Here is a 16,328-nt window from a genome sequence, read left to right on the forward strand (position 1 = left end):
CTGAGCTCCCCCGAGGCCGAGCAGACGCACCGGCTTCCTGTGCAGCCCGCAGAACCCTGAGCCGATTAAACCTGTTTCCTCGATAAATGACCCTCTCGGGCATTTCTTCACAGCAGGGTGAGAACAAATGAATACACCATTCTAAGTATTAATACAATAACCTGTCTGCTGGTCTTACAAAACCTGCCCTCACTGTATGTTAACTTTGTGATGTGTATTAATTTATAAGTACATTTTAAATTCTTTGGCAATGTTCTATTTTTATAAATTAGATATGTCCTTAGTTCTTTTTATATTTGATGAAAACATGGAGTCTTCCAATGAGTGTCGTAACAAAATAGGTTTTTAAACTTTGTATACAAATATTATATACAATACTATAGAGAGATATTTTATAGAATGTGTCCAATTTTTAGAAGTTAAAATATTTTTATTTTGCATTGGGTAGAAAAAAAGGAAATGGGATAGACGCAACCTCTATTAAAAGACATTTCTCTTCCGCTTGCATCTGTGATGTGTAACCAGCAGTGCAGGGGTCACGACCTTCCCTCACCCACGCAAAGGGTAGGGAAGACCCTGGCTCTTCTTGAGTGAGAGATTTTTAATATTGCGCTGAAATGGAGATGTCAGCTCTGTAGAGGGTATCATACTTCTAATTTTTAATGTAACGCAATTTCTTTTAAAGACAAGATCTTGCTCTGTCACCCAGGCTGGAGTGTAGCGGCACGGTCAGTCGCGGCAAACCGCAGCCTGGACCTCCAGGGCTGAGGGCTTCTCCTACTTCAGCCTCCTGAGTAGCTGGGACTCCAAGCACAAACCACCATGCCTAGCATATCATTAAAAAAGAAAAAACTACACTTTCTTTTATCTGTTTTAAATAATATTTTAATTATGCATTAGATATTTTAGTATTTTGTGTGCAGAACTGGCTTTTGAAAGTGTATTAGGAATTGCCTCATGGTTTCAAAATGCACATTTTTAAAAGCATCTTTGCTCTTTATCTAAGAAGTGCTGGATATCATTGTACAAGGTTGTTTGACTTATTTGGATGATTATAATGAAATAAATATTTTAGTTATCCTGTGTATACTGAAAACACATTGGTCTATTATCACGTAGCTGTGTTACAATTATTTAAATGATTTGTGTTGTCCATTTGTATTTGAACTTTTCTGGATGGAAATGTTTATATTTGGCTTACCTGAGATGGAAAACACTTCTGTCTGGGGTTTGAAGAGGGCAGGGTGTCTGGCGCTGGTGATGTTTGCAGCCGGGGTGCTGGGTGTCCCCAGGACCCATGGGCAGATTCAGCCTGTCCCAGCCTCCGCCCCTCCTGCCCCAGCCTCCGCCTCTCCTGCCCCAGCCTCCGCCCCTCTTGCCCCAGCTGGGAACAGTTCCTAACTCGAGGTTTAGTTCCAAGCCGGGTTAGCAGAAGGCCAGCTTATTCCCTTGAATCCTCTAGTGTCAAATGAGAGCCCCTTCCTGTGTAAAGTTCCTCCTCTCATCATGGAGATCGGGATTGCACTCCCTCCACTCGATGGTCACAAGCTGCATGAACCACTGACGGGGCAGCTCAGATGACAGAAATCCCGTCCCCAGCTCCCGAGGGGGCTCAGACCACAGAAACCCCGTCCCCAGCTCCCGAGGAGGCTGAGACCACAGAAACCCCCGTCCCCAGCTCCTGAGGGGGCTCAGACCACAGAAACCCCCGTCCCCAGCTCCCGAGGGGGCTCAGACCACAGAAACCCCCGTCCCCAGCTCCCAAGGGGGCTCAGGCCACAGAAACCCCCGTCCCGAGCTCCCGAGGCGGCTCAGACCACAGAAACCCCGTCCCCCAGCTCCCGAGGCCGGACGTCCAAGGCCAAGATGCCCAAGAGCTTGTTCCTTCTCAGGCTTCGAGGGAGGCCTGGGCTTGGCCGTCTTCCCGCTATGTCCTCACCTTGTCTTTCCCCTGTGCATGTCTCTGTGCCCAAATTTCCCCTTTCCATGAGGACCCCAGTCACACTGTATCAGGGTGCACCCTAATGAACTGAACTTGAACTCTGTAAAGATGCCATCTTTAAACAGTCATGGTCTGAGGTCCAGGAGGTCCGGCCTCCAGCATGCCTTTTTGGAGGGGCCCAGCTCAGCTGGCACGACCCGCTCTGACCCGCTCTGGGCCGTGCTTATGGCGTTTGTCCCTTATGTGGTACCACGGTCACCCCACTGTCACGCCACGCACTGACACATCCCCTGGGGGCTGGGGCTCTGCTGGACATTTTCCAAGTTATCCAATTGGTTTCTGAGTCTCTCAAGGATTCTTGAGAACGATGAACACCTCCTTTCAGGACAGAACCCCTGGCGGCTTCTGCTGGGTCCACTCCTTTCCCTGGAGCCAAACGTGCCTGCTGGGCTCTTGGCCACTGGCAGTTGCAGAAGGAGATGGGGTGGGGAGGGGCCACCGTTCTCCTCATATTCTGATTCTTGCTGAAGTGATGAGTAAGGCTTCACTCGGTACCTCTGCAATAGGGGAGGAGGTCACACTCAACTCCGAATACAGTAAAGACGGCTGGGACTTGTGCTGATGAGCACAGTGGGGGTGTTGGGGGACAGAAAATGACCAGGAGGAGATGTCAGGGCACAGGTTTCTTTCAGAGGGCAGGGCAGTGGGATCAGACAGGGAGAGTGAGGATGGGGAATTTGGTTGGACACCAGGAATGGATTGTTCTGGATAAATGGACATCACAGGATTCTTGTCAAGGCTGGGCAGGCCCAGCAAGCTCAGGGTGGACACAAAAGGTGAAGGTCCAGATGCATCAGGAGAGGTTCAGAGGTGCCCAAGGGAAGGAAGACTGGTCCAGGAGGGACCTTTGCCACCACTGAGGTCCTCTGACGCCACCTCATCTGCTCGACCGGGCAACGTTTACCCCCAGGGAGGCGGTGGTGCAAGTGTGGAAGCGTCTCCTGGACTGACTGCCTGCCCTCATCATCGGATTCCATCTACAGGGGCTGAAGGTGCCGTGCACAGTGGGAAACGGTTGGAATTGGAACTTTAACCAGAGTGATAACCGTGAGCATTACCTTGCAAAGTGCCTCCGATTCTTCCCTTTATTTCAGAGTCGGCTGCTCCCACACTCTGTGTCCGAGATGCTCGGGGCTGAGAGTGGGAGTGGCAGAGCCTTCTTCAGCTTCACCTGTGGCTGCCGCCCACATGCTCTGACAGCCTCCAAGGCCTGTGTCTCCAGATGGCACCTTCTGTGGGAACTGCTTTGTATTTTCCCACACTTGGACTCATGCCCTATTTCTCAAACTGCAAATCTGCCAAGGCCATGCAGGCGCCCTGGCTCTCAAAACTGGCTGGGATGGCAGGGCTCAGCCTCACTCCGAACCGCCCGCATACCCAGGAAAGACCTGGTACAGCCAAACCTCGGAGGAGGAAAGGCAGCGTTCTGAGCAAATTAGAAAGGAGTCGCAGGAGAAATTCATACACACACACACACACATATAAACACACATATACAGGCATACACACAAGTACACACACATACGCATGCACATACCCACATACACATATATACACACACATACACATACATACACACATATACATATACACATATACACATCCATACACACATACATATATACATATACACATATACATGCATACACACAGGTATAAACATACACATGCACATGCCCACATACACATACATACACACACACATACATATACACATATACACACACAAGTATACATACACACATACACACACACACAGGCACATTGGCGTATGCATGTATACATAGCGCTGATCTTCAGTTTACACAAAGTAGTCTTTTCAAATATTTGCCTTGGAATAGTCTTTCTCTAGTATTTTTTAAAAATAAAACCACAGGCACTGACAAGTCTGATGCAAAGAACGAAGCTACCTCTAATCCGCCTCTTCTACGTGGATAAGATTGACTCTAAAAACAAGAGAGAGCAGGGAAAAGCTGAAAATAGTCAGGGACGGAGCCAGCCTGCAGACACTGCCTTCCTGTCCTTCCCCTCTCCCCTGCCTGCCTGAGGAGTGAAAAGCCTCGTCTAAGGGAGGCTCAACAGAATCTAAACAGGTAAGTCAGCAACACAACTGCTTCCGGGGGCACGAGCAGCAGGTGCAGGTGCTGAGTCAGCACCCCCTCCCCCCACAGCTTTACTGAGGAGAGCGGCAGGACAAAGCCAGGCTTACCTGGGCCACGTGGGGCCTAAGTTCTGCTGTGTGGGAAGGGCGGGCGCTGGAGGGGGTCCCTGTGTGCAGAGCATGGGTCTCACCTTGGCTTCTGTCAAAGCTCAGCCTGCATGACGTTCCCAGGACGCCGCTGGCGATCGCATCCGTCCCAGGAGGACACAGTAACTGGTATCCCGGGCACTCCTAATGTGGCGTCTGACGCCTGCGGGTCTCTATGGTGATCTCGGCTTACTGCAACCTCCGCCTCCCAGGTTCAAGCAATTCTCCTGCCTCAGCCTCCCCAGTGGCTGGGATTGCAGGTGCAGGCCACTACATCCAGCTAATTTTTGTATTTTTAGTAGAGACGGGGTTTCACCATGTTGGCCAGGCTGGTCTTGAACTCCTGACCTCAAGTGATCCACCCGCCTCGGCCTCCCACAGTGCTGGGATTACAGGCGGAAGCCGCTGCGCCCGGCCCACTAGCTTCCTTCTCAATGTGCTTTTGTAAAACTTGCTCACAAGCATTGTTTGAATCTTGTCTAACAATCAACACATTGGTCATAAACAGAATTTGCTTCTCAGAGGAATTCGCGCTGTATTTCTTGACAATATTCTTTGTGCGGGACTCCCAGGGTTCCCATGGCACGGCTGCGGGACACTGTGAGACCTCCCTTGTCCTGGGGAGTGGGTGGTGGCCTTTGTTGCAGGCAGGGCTGGTCAGAGGAGACGCCTGTCCTGACCTGCCTGTCACAGCCAAGTAGGCACCAGGCCAGAAGCTGCAGAGCCCAGGCGGCATTGCTTTGCTTGTCCAGCGTGTTGTCTGTATTTATGGGAAGTTTTCAAACAAACATGCAATGTGTGATGTTCAAATCAGGGTCACTGGGGTGCCCACCGCTTCCGACATGATTTCTTTGTGTTGGGAACATGACTTTCTCTTCCAACTCTCTCAAATACACAATAAGTTACTGTGACCTCTACTCACCCTACCGTGCTCCCGAAGGCTGAACGTATTCCTTCCATCTCACCGTACGTTTGGGCTCGTTCACCAACTGCCCAGCCTTTTCCTGCTTCTGCCTGTGAGTTTAGAAGCGACAGAGGACACGCTGTTTATATGTTGGAGCTAACACTAGAATTGCTAATTATTTTTATCATTACATTTCACTTTATTTTTTAACTTACTAGCTAAACTCATTGCTGCGTTAATTTTGTGGTTGCTTTGGGTTTCTGATACACACGGTTAACGTACCACAGTCTTCCTCCAAGCAATGCTGTGCCATTTCACGGCAGTTAAGGGCCCGGGGAGGATCCCCTTCCATTCTCTCCCGCAGGCACGGTGCTATGACCAACGTATGTTTTATTCTGTGCGTACTATAAACCCAACGATGCGCTGATACTAAACTTGTTTTAGGAGGTCGATTATCTTTTAAATAGATTAAAATAATGAGAAGTGTTTTCTGCGAAGTGTGCAAGAGCCATTTCCCGTATGCTCTTCCCTCGCTGGGGGGCCAGCTCCTTACTCAGCACCCTTGACTTCGCTCGGTGGACGTCCCCCGTAAGTGCCACGCTGCCAATGCTGGCCATGGATGTCGTCACCTTTTCTGCTTGTGAAAATGTCTTCGTGGCACCCTCATGTTGGAAAGATGAACTTGCTGAAAAAATATTCCAATTTCACCGTGTATTCTCTCGTTAAGACTCAGACCCCTGACCAGGTGGTATCTTCTTTGAAAGAATATGGCGCCATGTTTGGGGTCGGCAACTGCGGCCAGATCAATACATCTTCACTTTGATCAACTGCGGCCAGATCAATACATCTTCACTTTGATCAGCTGCGGCCAGATCAATACATCTTCACTTTGATCAACTGCGGCCAGATCAATACGTCTTCACTTTGATCAGCTGTGGCCAGATCGATATATCTTCACTTTGATCAGCTGCGGCCAGATCAATATGTCTTCACTTTGATCAGCTGTGGCCAGATCAATACGTCTTCACTTTGATCAGCTGCGGCCAGATCAATACGTCTGCACTCTCATTCCCACATGCCTGTGCCTCTCTGCTCCTCAATGCAGGGCCCTAGATGAAGGGAGTGAGTGCTGAGTTTTGTCTAAATCCAATCCTTGCAAGAGTCACTGAAAGTAACATTATAAATTGTTTGCAAGAGGCCTTTGACACCCCTGAAAACTTGGCCACGTGACTGTTGTGCAAAAATCCTGCTTTCACATCTACGAGTTGCTTATTTCCAAACTTTTTTGGTGAGAATGAAGTTATTTAATACTCGGAGACTTAATGCTGTGTCAGTTTTCTTTTATGGCCCTTTGCATCAGTCGAGGAAATTTCCTCAGTTTTGTGTGAAAAGCACTCTGCTTTCATCAAAAAATCACAGCTCTTGAATTGTGCACATCGCCCAAAACTTAAACTTTCCAAATGTGTTCAAAATTCTGTAGTATCTTCCATGTGACTGTATCCATAACAGCCTTGAAACTCTTGCAAAAAATAATGTGATGAGTCCTTTTTTTTCAATCAACGAGATTGCTTTCAGATCATTAAATCATATACGAAATGAACAGGCAGAAAGGTGTTAAGAAAGCTAAAGGAATCCTCTTTCTTCAATCTGTCCTGAATATTACAAACAACATTACAAATGATAGCATGTATAAATCTACACTCAACCGTCAGAAATAACCCAGAAATAACGGCTGGTGCACACTCACATGAGTCCTGTTCCTGCAGCTGTGGCTGCTTCCTCCGGCGTGACGGGCAGTGCACGCTCAGCTCTCAGTGCTCGCTTCCTGGGTTGTCGACGGGAAGCAGCATTCGGGAAGCCGGAGTCCAGTTCATGACACTGGGGTTTACTCAACATTGTTCAGTGTCTGCTGTTTTCCCCCGGGAGGCCTGGGCGGCACGTGCCCTGGAGAGACCAGAATCAGGGCTCCCAGGGGTCAAGTCAGTGCTTGGCCCCAAACCATCCCCTTGTGGACTTTCTCCCTGGGCAGGCTGGTGATCTCGGTGTGGTGAGAACACAGTTGCGTGGGGTCTGTCCTGCTCTGTGGTCCAGGTGAACCCGCTTGCCAGCTGCAGGCAGGATGAGAAGCTCGTGGAAGAGGCTTCTGCAGGTGTGGTGGTCACCACGTTCTCTGACTCTGGGAGGCTGATCCTGGTCTTGTAGCCGCTGGGAACAGACCCTCAGGCTGGATGTGAAGACCCCAGTCTTCTGCCACCTTGTTCCACGGTCCCCCGTCACCCAGTCCCAGATGGTGGATCTTCTCATGTGCCACCAGTGGGTGGCAGAAGGGGACGCTGAGTCTGCCCCCGGCCCCCCCGCTCCATATAGTAGCACATCCCATATACAGAATTGTGTTAGAATAGTCTATGTTGATATCTTAACGTGGTAAATCCTAGACTCAGGATAAATTAACATCTCTACCAGGGTCTAATGTAATATTGAACACATGCGTAAAGTGCTTTAAAGGTGAGTCCACACTCCAGACCCAGCTCTTGTTCTTCCTACGTGCTGATTACCTATACATTGTACCTAAATTTGCATATAAACCAAATAAACACCAAAGTATCGTCCTTAGATCCATTTTGGGTGGAAAACCTCATGATTATTGGTCTTCTAAAAGCAAGTATTTGCCTGCTTGGGCTCATAATTATTATCCTAATAGTGTCATTTTTGAGTCAAAAAACAGTAAACACAGAGCATGTAGAGTCAGAAATTGCATAGATTTGCCTCAGAGAAAGATGCCCCTTTTTATAACAAACATAAAATATAAGACATCTGAGAAAAGCTGACCCTGAAAAATTATCTTATGGTCACATTTAGTTTCCTTTTTTCTAAAGAACTGTATTTTATGACTGTTTTAATGGAAACATTAAAATTTCAATTATATTACGGAGTAAAAGTGATAGACAGCTCATGCTAGTGCAATTATACGTAAATTATTCAACCTTTAAAGACAACAGTGTCTCCTGAGTTTCAAAAAAATACAATTTTTAATTTTAACCTTTTCTCCAATACTAGGAGGATATTTTAGTTTACCAAATTAAATAATTGAAGCTGAAAGTTGGATTTCCTTATGTAGCACTTTAGATATAACAATCTCTCATAAGTCTAGCTACCTTCAAAAACAGTTGTGATAAAACAATTGTTTACGCCTCAGAAGCGTTTTTGAGATTTATATTCTGCTACTTATGTTAATATTCTGAGGATTATATTCATCCCATTTTTTAATGGACCTCAAATTCATTTCATGAAAAGTAAAGACGCACTCAGCTGCAAAGTCAGACAGCTTGACATGTTATTAGAAACCTCATTCTCTTCCTCTGTTCCCCCTTCCACAGTGAATTTCTATGTAATATCTTCACACCTCCAGGGGAGAGATGAAATCAGCTTTTTGAATCATTCCTGAGAAAAGAGGTATGTGAGAAAACACAATTGTGAAACGTTGTACCAGCCAAACCCAGACGCTGACAATCCCTGGCCAGCTTCCCTCGGCCGATCATCTTCTCGTTAATGCTTCTTAGTGAAATGCATTAATGGAATTTTAAAAAGGATGCTTCATTTACTTTAGACTTGGGAAGAACAAATTCTCACTAACTCTTCTTTACCCAAAATACAAACGGCCGCTGTTTAACCTTCTCAGGGCCTATTTTCCTATTAGTTTAGCTTATGGTAAGCCTCATTCCCGAGCTGTGCAATTCATCCTCCTTGGGATCCCTGCGAAAATTGTAGATAAGGATGGGAATTTTCTCAGAAACACAACAAAACCTACTGGAGTTTTGAATGGAGTCATCTTGAGTTACCAGTGAGCTTGAGGTGGACAGACTGAAGTGGAGTCTTTCAATGTAAAAGTAGAGTATACCTCTCATGTGTCTAGGATTGACTTAATTTCTGTCAATAGTATCTCATGATTTTCTGTATAAGGCTCTCACATATCCTGCTTAGATTTTTTCCTACTTATTTATAGTTTTCCAATTTCATTTTCTGTTTGTTTCTGATATAAAATTGTGTTTTTGTTTCACTACCTTGTATCCAACACACTTACTCAACATATTAATTAATTCTCATAATCTTTCCATAAGTTCCTTGTGGTCTTCTACAAACACAATCATGCCATCTTTGAACAAAATGAGTTTATGTCTCATTTTCTAATATTTTAATTTTATGTATGAGTGAGGTTATGATCAAAGTTTCCTTTCAGAATTCAAGTTTTCACTGTTCCAGTGCAACTTATTAAAAAGATTATTCATTCCCCACTGAATTTCCTTGGGAACCTTTGTTCAAAATCCATTGACCATATGTACCCAGGTCTACTTCTGAACTCCTGTCCTGCTCTGGGGACCCCTGTGTCCAGGCCACCCTCCAATGCCATGGGGACCCCTGTGTCCAGGCCACCCTCCAAGGCCATGGGGACCCCTATGTCCAGGCCACCCTCCAAGGCCATGGGGACCCCTGTGTCCAGGCCACCCTCCAAGGCAAGGCTGCCCCAATGACGCTGGTCATAGTTCGTCCATCTGAGATAGTTTCATGAATTGAGCCTTACTGGATCTGCTTAAACTGTTCATTTCTTTTATTCTAAGGAGATTCTGCTGATATCCTCCTTCCTCCTGGGTATCTGATTATCATCGATTACATGTCAAGCATTTTAGTAGAAAAATCGAAGAGGTAATTTTTCTTACTAAAGTGAGATAAGAAGAAAGAAAGAAGTAACATTTGCTCTGTAGCGCATCTGCACATTCTGCTAAAACTTTGGGGTAATTTTGGTCCAGTTCCAGAGACTGAGTTGACTTATGGGGAGCTGTGCTCTCAGGGAGGACCAGCCCGGGGTCCTGTGGATCTGGGCTCAGCCCCCAAGCCCCTCACCAACGCTCAGCCTCTGTGGTTCTTCAGTTGGGAAACAGCCCCAGGGAGGCTTGTCCCCGAGTGAACACTCCCCACCGGGTCCCTGTTCTACTGCACATTCCGACTCAGCCGCCCCTTCCTCACTATCAGCCCTCTGGCATCTTCAAGAATGTTTTCTTACATCTTTTTCCAGACTTTTAGTTGTTTTCTGTTGGAGCGTGGTATGGGGTTACTTGGTAGACCCACACTCGAAGCCTTCCTCTTTTAAACGAGTATAGACACGTAGCGGTCATTATAAAAACCAAAATAAATAATCAAAAAGCCCGGGGGAAACAAATAATCAGAGAATATGGATGATTTCAAAAAAAAATATAATGACTGCCCTCTAAGAGATGATGGGAATATGCATTCATGGAACAAGAACAGATTGCTGAGAAGAATCATCCAAGTATTAAGTGTAGGAGCTTGAAAAGGCTTGGCTCTGTGTCCCCACAAAATCTCCTAGTCCCCAGCGTTGGAGGTGGGGCCTGGTGGGAGGTTCTTGGGTCTCGGGGTGGATTCTCATCAATGGCTTAGCACCATCCCTTGTCACTGTCGTCGAGCTGGTGAGTGCGTCCTCACGAGATCTGGTCATTTAAAAGCGTGTGGCAGCTCCCACCTCACTCTTCCTTCTGCTCTGACCGTGTGAGACGCCTGCTCCTGCTTTGCCTTCCACCATGATTGGAAGCTTCCCGAGGCCTCCCCAGAAGCAGAGGCTGCCATGCTTCCTGTGAAGCCTGAAAACTGTGAGCCAACTAAACCTCTTTTCTCTGTACATTACCCAGTTTCGGGTATTTCTTTATAGCAATGTGAGACTGGACTCACAGAGAGCTCTTCCTGAAAGAAAAAAGAATGAGAAACGCAGTCAGTGATGAAAGGATCAGGTAGGAAGTTCTAACATTTGAGAAGGACCTGGGAAGGCGGAGGTGGCAGACGGCATGGGAAACCATCAGCAAGAGGGTGGAGGATGCGTCCCAGGCCTTGGTCCCAGTGTGATGGATGGCCCCAGCGTGAGAGGACCCCCAAGGCTGGAGCTGGGTGAGAGGGTAAGAGAACCCATTGAAGCACCCTGGAGACTCCTTGGGGGAGGAGACCCCGTGCACTTCCAGAGAGACAGAGGGGATTTCCCAGGCCTCACACATCCGAGGGCCTGGGGCGAGGGGGTGCTGCAGCGGTGGCACCGTTCCCCTCAGACTCGCTCATCAGGACTTCAGCACTGCCCGTCCATGGGGACGTCCGCACACACAGTGTCCTCGGCACTGCCCTCCATGTCCTCGGCACTGCCCTCCGTGGGGATGTCTGCACACACAGTGTCCTTGGCACTGCCCTCCATGTCCTCGGCACTGCCCTCCATGGGGATGTCTGCACACACAGTGTCCTTGGCACTGCCCTCCATGTCCTTGGCACTGCCCTCCGTAGGGACGTCCGCACACACAGTGTTCTTGGCACTGCCCTCCGTGGGGATGTCCGCACACACAATGTCCTTGGCTCAGCTCAGGTTAGGAGCACTTGCTTTGGTGGCCTGTCTGTGCTTTTGTAAATTTTGACAAACAGTCATTCAATAGATTTTATTTTTTGTTTCTGTGACCAATTCTGCTAATTTCATGTAGCTTAAACACTTGAGAAAATAGGTAGTAAAGAACACTTGGAATCGCTGAGGATTTTCACAGAGTTGAGTGTGTGATGGTTAGCGGTGTTCCTCCGCGGTGTTCCTCCGCCGTGTTCCTCTGCTGTATTCCTCCGCGGTCTTCCTCCGCCGTGTTCCTCCGCCGTGTTCCTCCGCGCGGCGGGGCCACGGTGCCCAGGTCTTCGATGGGACATTACTCTGGAGGTCTCTGGAAGGCGCCGGATGGGTGAGCTGTGGGTAAAGAAAGAGGAGCCTGCATAGTGTGGGTGGGTCTCCTCCGATCCCTTGAAGGCTTGACCAGAACAGAGATAAACCCCCTCAGCAGGAAGGAATTCAGCGTCCGATGGCTTCAGACCAGAGCCTCAGTGCAGGCTCTTCCCTGGATCTCCAGCTGAGGGCCCATCCTTCAGACTCTGGACCTGCCAGCTTCCACGGTCACGCGAGCCATTTCCCTAAAACTAAATCCCTCTCCGTGTCTCTCTCTCCCTTCCTAGTTCCACATTGTCTCAGCCCAAGTCATGTTAACAAAAGGTGGCCTTTAACCTTTAACAAAAGGCGACCTGCTGAGAAGTCCTTGTGCTCTGTGCTTTGAAATGAACATCAACAAACAAAAAGGCACTTAGTGTTTTTAAATTGACCAATGGACAAGCCTGGAGCAGCCTCTTTGGGGGCCTGGATTAACCAGGAGGGGGTGGCTGCTGTGCCCCCACCCAGGTGACAGATTGGGGTGCCATCACCTCCCCTGAGTCTCAGAGCCGGGGGGGGGGGGTCACAATTCTACAGGGACGACAGAAACACACAAAAGTGGGCATAAAATAAATAGAAGATTTGTCACTTTGATGTGTCTGTGAACTGATTTAATGTGGTGGAGAAAGATGGTCCCATTACTTTGGGAGTAGTTACAGATCTCCATATAACACCACACCTGTACATGATCCTCCCATTGTAAGTACTCATATAGAACAATGCTCCCGTTACTTTAGGTGTAGTGAGATGTCTCCGTATAATGCCTGTATATAGTAACTCCTACGTGATATAGAAAGATGGTCCCATTACTTTGGGAGTAGTTATAGATCTCCGTATAATGCCTGTATATAATACTCATATGTGATATAGAATGGTGGTCCCATTCCTTTAGGGGTACTTGGAAATCTCTGTATAATGCCTATCTATAATACTCATATATAATATAGAATGATGGTCCCTTTTCTTTAGGAATAGTTACAGACCTCCGTATAACACCTATATATGAAACTCACATGTGATACAGAAAGATGGTCCCGTTACTTTAGGGGGAGTTAGATATCTCTGTAGAGCTCCTGTGTATATTACCCATATACTATGCCTCTATTGATTCAGGTAGATCAATTACTTCATAGAATGAATTTACGTGTCTATATTTAGATGGACGAGTTGCTATGTTTTACCATTACTATTCTTGCTACATTAGTTCAGCTTCTACAGGTAACCAAATGATTTTCATTACTGTATATTTATAATGTCTAATCCAGTTGTTTTCTGGAATGAGAGTACAAATAAATGCATTTCTCAAGTTGAAAACATTCTTGTTTCTCAAACAAAATCACTGAGTTTGCACTTGCCATTAGTGAAAAATGCCGTAAAAACCCGTCCTCCTGCTGGAGCCTCGGAACCTGAGAGGCGTGGCCTGTCTCCTCTAAGCCGTTTATCATCCGTGGTCCACACACACATCAGAGAGTCTCCAAACGCTTTCCTGATTGCTTCTCACAAGCACCCCGGGCAGGCACTGTTGCTGGCACCAGGGAACACCCTGGGAACAGAGCAGATCCAACGCCAGGCCCAGGAGAGTTGCCTCCCAGTGACACCCGAGATGTCTGTGGACTCCGGGCAATACTCGTGCAAGAGGCCGTGGGGACCAACGGGGCATGACAGTGTGACTGTGTGATTGCCAGTGTGCACAACACACAGAAGGAACACACAGTGTGACCTCCTGATTGCCAGTGTGCACAGGGGGACACACAGTGTGACTGCATGTTTGCCAGTGCACATGGGGGGAACACATGGTGTGACTGCGTGTTTGCCAGTGTGCATGGGGGGAACACACAGTGTGACTGAGTGATTGTCAGTGCGCATGGGGGGGATGGGGGACACACAGTGTAACCGAGTGATTGCCAGTGTGCACGAGGGGGACACACAGTGTGACAGCGTGTTTGCCAGTACGCACGAGGGGGACACACAGTGTGACCGCGTGTTTGCCAGTGTGCATGAGGGGGACGCACAGTGTAACTGAGTGATTGCCAGTGTGCACGGGGGGGACACACAGTGTGACCGCGTGTTTGCCAGTACGCACGAGGGGGACGCACAGTGTAACCGAGTGATTGCCAGTGTGCACGGGGGGGACACACAGTGTGACTGCGTTTGCCAGTGTGCACGGGGGGGACGCACAGTGTAACTGAGTGATTGCCAGTGTGCACGGGGGGGACACACAGTGTGACTGCGTTTGCCAGTGCGCACGGGGGGAACACACAGTGTGACCGCGTGTTTGCCAGTGCGCACGGGGGGAACACACAACTGTGCTTTGGGAAGGACCGACTGGTCCAGGGAAGGAACCATGAATGGTCATTTAAAACCATTTTAAACCTTTTTATTAAAATAAAAAGCAGAAATCACAAAATAAAAGGAAAAGTGAAAGTCAAAATTATACAACACAAAGTTGACGTTTTCAAAACCTAAAAATGGAATGTGTGTATTGAAGGGAGTTTCATATCTTTCATAAATGATAACTAATGCAGAAAATTTCACCTTCAATTACTATCAGTGTATTCATCACTGTTTTGGAATTCAGTTCATCTCAAATGCCTTCTATGTTTGTAGGGTTTTTTTTTCTGTGAATTAGAACATTTTAAGGTATGTGTACTTGTATAAAAACAGATGCATGGCAAACACTTCATAAATAGAAGATGTCTTCACTCTAAGGATGCACACAGGTTTTTAAGTTACTGTAAGTTTTTACTAGTTGTCTACTCAGGTAGCAAGTTAATAAGATCACAGTCAAGATTGTCTACTTATGAAAATATCAACCAGGTAGACAATTATGGGATAAAACAACATCCCGAAAGGACTTGGGGCTGTGGTTTGCTGAGGCTCATCAGAGACGCCGGACACCAGTGCTGATGCCAATGGAAAGGAAGAGCGTCCACTGCGTGGGGCTGTGTGTTTCCTCATGTTATGACCACGGTTTCCTGCGGGAGCGGCACGTTCTCTGATGCGCCGACCACAGGTTCCTACATGGGGTGTGTTTTCTTCATCATCGCGGGCCCTGTTTTAAGTTCTATAACCAACATTTCCATGGAGTCTCTTTCATACTCAAAACGCATGTTTACATTCCTAAAAGAAAATTTATAGTTATCTATTTAAACCTTCCAGTGGATAATAACGAAATGCTTTAAAACACAAGCCACTAGGCAGAAAGTCTACACCAAGGTGCTGGGGTTGCCTCAGAAGCCGACAACGCCAGGAGCTCCGTCCAGCCCAGTAAACTGAGGCAGGAGGCTGGGTTTTAGGTCCCGACCGGCTCAGAGAGAGGGCGGCTTCCAGTCTGGGTTCTTTTCTTGCTGAGAATGTACTGTGGGTGCAAGGTTGGTACAGGGCGAACAGATGCTTAATTCACTGCGGCCCCTTCCCTGGGCAGGAGGCCCACGGGGCTGGGGAAAGTCAATGAATAAAAACGACCACCTAGTGAACAGAACCCAACCCAAACCAACGCAAATGAAAGCAGCCGTCCGTGTCACTGGTGCTGTAGCGGGTGGAAATTTCTAGCAACTTCTTGCATGTGGTTGACTTTTATTCTTAATATCTGGTGTTTTCTACTTTTGGGATTTTGTCCTTGGATGCCATGCAGAGGTCATGCTGGAGTGGATAATCCCAGCTCCACGCCTGTGCCCCACATTGAGGTGACTTTGGGTGTGAACGAGGCGATGGAATGCTAGACTGACGTCTTCATGCTGTTGACCAACAGCTTCCCAGCGATGGCAATGGTGGGACAGGGGTCTTTCTGTGGAGAGTCGGGGTGGGTGCCGTGTATTCAGAAGTCACAGGCTGCCACCATCCTCCTTCCAGCTCCAGGTTCAGGGTGGCGGCACTGAAGAGAGCTTGGACTCTGTGAAGGGCTGTGTGGGGGGGCGCAGTGGCGAGGAACAGTGGCCCAGGTGTTGATAAATGATGATTTTAAAAACTTCTGTTGAAAGTGAGGAATGCATAAGAAGTGGGTCGTTTTCAGTTCTGCTTTTCATGGCTCCCACGTGGCTGGTTACAGCTCCATTTCCATCTTTCTCTTTCTTTTTCTTTTCTTTCTTTTTTTTTTTTTTTTTGAGATGGAGTCTCGCACCGTTGCCCAGGTTGGAGTGCAGTGGCATGATCTCAGCTCACTGTAACCTCTGCCTCCCGGATCCAAGTGATTCTCCTGCCTCAGCCTCCCAAGTAGCCAGGGTTACAGGCGCCCGCCACCACGCTAATTTTTTGTATTTTTAGTAGAGACGGGGTTTCACCATGTTGGCCAGGATGGACTCGATCGCTGACCTCATGATCCGCCCGCCTAGGCCTCCCACAGTGCTGGGATTACAGGCGTGAGCTGCTGCTCCTGGCCCTTCCA

Source organism: Chlorocebus sabaeus, chromosome 10 (assembly GCF_047675955.1).
Source record: "Chlorocebus sabaeus isolate Y175 chromosome 10, mChlSab1.0.hap1, whole genome shotgun sequence".
In the NCBI taxonomy this organism is placed as follows: domain Eukaryota; kingdom Metazoa; phylum Chordata; class Mammalia; order Primates; family Cercopithecidae; genus Chlorocebus; species Chlorocebus sabaeus.